General features: G+C 43.1%; 1 pseudogene; it reads right to left on the bottom strand.

Annotated features, from left to right (window-relative positions):
• Window positions 1-219: 219 nt before the first annotated feature.
• Window positions 220-433, bottom strand: LOC114005238 (uncharacterized; annotated as a pseudogene).
• Between the last annotated feature and the right edge of the window lie 2,913 nt (window positions 434-3,346).

Raw genomic sequence — 3,346 nt, forward strand, 5'->3', positions numbered from 1 at the left:
CCCCCTGGGGGGTGATTTCTCGCGTTCTGTCTCTCTGTCTCTCTGTCTGTCTGGTGAGCGCACACGCCCTCTAGCGAAAACTCCCCCCCCCAAAAAAAGAAAAGAAACATGAGTAGGTCAATCATAGTGCTATGATCTGAATGTTGGTGTATCCCCCAAATTCGTATATTGAAATTTAATCCCCAGTGTGATAGTATTCAAAGGTAAGGCCTTTGGGAAGTGATTAAGTCATGACATAATATTATTATAATATTAAGGACAACCTAATAGGATATGAGTTCTTACAAGAGAGACTCCAGACAACTAGCTAGTCCTGTGAGAACAAAGCTAAAAGGCACCATCTGTGAACCAGAAAGCAGCCTCACCCCCAGACATAGAATGTGTTGGCACCTTGATACTACACTTGATCTTAGCCAAAAGGCCGAGAAGAGATTGTTGGCACCTTGATATTGGACCTCCCAGTCTCTAGAACTGTAACAAATTTCCATTGTTCATAAGTTATGAACAGTATATGAATTTTGTTGTAGCAGCCCAAACAGACTAAGACACACAGCTATAGGGAGAAGGAAGAGGGCAAGGATGTAGATTGCTGGTCATCCTGAGGATGTGGGGTGATAGCAGACAGACATCCATCCATTTGCTTCTATTTTCTAAGTGCAGTAGTGTTTAGCTTGAAGCCTGTTCTTTTTTTTTTATTATTATTATTTTTAGAGTTTTTTTTTTTTTGCTATCAGGCACATGCACTTGCTGGAGAAACAGAGAAAATGTGAGAAATTGCACCCCCAGTGGGAGGGAAGTAGCTACACTGCAATCCCTTCTCCATTCTCCTCTCCGAATATTGGGCACACATACCCAGTGTGAGTTTCAAATTACCGGGTCTGGGACTCAAACCATAGTCAACCATACAGGAGTCCAGCACCTTACCTATTCTTCCACCTGCTGGTCCCCAAGCCTGTTCTTTATACAAGGCTAACTTTGATAATCTTAATTGGATAGAAGACAATGGTTTGATTCGTGTGAACTGAAGGTGACTCCGCATTTCCTCTTTTTTTCTTTTTGTCTTAGCATTGTAAAGAAGGAAATCAAAAGAAACATTCATCTATGAATATAGTCACATAAACTGTAAGAGTATTACAAATCCTGATTCACCTGCTTACAGCATTGTGGGAACAAATGTATGTGGGAAGAGAAAGAACTGAATGTGATAACAGTAAACATTTTAATGCTTCTTCCAATAAACAAAAAGTTAGTTACTTCCTAGAGTATCCTAAAGGTAAAAGTGGGGGAAGAATTCACTTGCACAAAACGTGGATTCAGCATTTGACTGCATCAGGAAAGGTTTAATAGCCTCCAAGGGAGTTCCTGAGAAAGTGGTGTAGGAGGAAGATGCGCACACACACACACATGCACACACACGCCCCTCTACGTTTAACACTCTTACCCTCTCAAAGCCCTGACAGATCACAGCCTTGGGAATTCCGTTCCTGGGACTAGGACACCTTTATTCAGGCAGCTTATTCTCTTGACCTTGCCGCTGTTATGTGCCAGTCATAATGACATGTCCCCTGCTCGCTTCTTATAAATAAAGGCGATTTACTTGTCAGCTGTCAGTGTCCTAAAGACACCTATTTGTTTTTTTCAAGTTTGTAACTTAATCTCTCAAGTGGGTGGGGTAGCCTTTGCGAAGAGGATGGGGTTCTTCTTTTTTTTTCTCTTCTTTATGTTATATATTTTTTCTTTAAATTTGTTTATTCACATTCATTCACTATACACCATCACAGCAAACAAAATGAGATTTCTTATCCACAATATTCTGAGCCTGATGAGAAATCACAAAGTGCTCTTGTAAAGTGTGTATAGCAGTCACTGCTGACATTTGGTCGGGCCACCTGGGAACAGTCTGTCCTGTGGTGTAATAGTCTTGTCTTCCCGACAGTCCACAGTGCTACCAGCCTTGTCCCCAGACACCTCTCCAGGGGCTGGACACCATGGCATGTGCTCTAACTCCCCCAACAAGGGGCCTACAGGCAGCACCATGAGCAATAGCCTTCCTGCTCATTTAATGAATTCCCTTTATCACTTCCAAGACCCTCCTTGCTTCCCAGATGCCCTGTGAGCACTTATTCAATTCTCTTGGGTGAACATTTAGTATACAAATTCTGAATGGACCCACTCCAAGCCATATAAATTGACTCACCTTTAATTAACCCATTTGTTGCCTGCAAAGCAACCACTTTCAAACCCAAGTTTCTCATCTGGGTCACACTTGTCTCTGCAAGACGTTTCTATTTGTACAGAAGGCCCCTATGTTGTCTCTGAGGCTGGTCACAATTCCTTAAGCCTTCCTTTCCATTGTGAAAATGTATCATAGTTAAGGAAAAGGAATCTCCTGTATCTTGGATCCTCTGAGGTCCTAACTGATTTAAACACAAACAGACTTTTTCTATTTGCCCTTTCTTCCTATGAATAGAGCTCACACTGCATAGCCAGTGTCCAGGAAAGGGAGAGACTAGCATTCACCATAGGGAGAGTCAACACTGCTTCCCAATTCTTTTCCTGCTATGGGTTACAGATTCATCTTTATTCAGGCCCAGGGACTTGTGATTTATGTCGCTAATAAGTATGTGCTTTGCGTCGCAGGCAGTGTGAACTGCTCAGAATACATGATGTGCTGGTTGTAAATTGATAACCAAGAATTGTATTGTAGATCGTGGGACACTCAGAAGGAGACGACTGTCTGAGTCGAATGCACATTACATGGCCTGGCCCCAGTGTGCGCAGCCCGGTCTGACTGGTCAGGGTGCCTTAATATATCCAAATCACCCTGCAAATCAGCAACATCCTTTCTCAATTTCTCTACGAACATGCATCTCCTCTCTCTACTTTGTCACCGAGTCGTGCTTATGAGTCAAACTACACACTGAGAACCCTCATCTCACAAATGAAAAATTGCTCCATTATCCTCCTGTTTTCTAGGGACACAAAGATTTCAGTGCACCAAGAGGTAAACTTCAAACACGACACGTATGAACTTGGACTCCATATAGAGGGCAGCACAGTGTTGCTTTTGAGCATTTTAACAGAAAAACAGATAATTTCCTCTTGAGAACTGACAAAGGAAATGGGAAGTTCAGCTAAACTCAGCCACAAAGACATGTTCTCCTCACCGGTCGCCTTTGTTTCTTTTTTCCTTCCTTCCTTCTTTCCTTCCTTCCTTCCTCCCTTCCTCCCTCCCTTCCTCCCTTCCTCCCTTCCTTCCTCTCTTTTCTCTCCTCTCCTCCCCTCCCTTCCCCTCCCCTTCCCTCTCCTCTCTCTCCACCCCCCTCTCTGTTTCTGTCTGTTTCTC

Source organism: Tupaia chinensis, unplaced genomic scaffold (assembly GCF_000334495.1).
Source record: "Tupaia chinensis unplaced genomic scaffold, TupChi_1.0 Scaffold143584_1, whole genome shotgun sequence".
Lineage (NCBI taxonomy): Eukaryota > Metazoa > Chordata > Mammalia > Scandentia > Tupaiidae > Tupaia > Tupaia belangeri.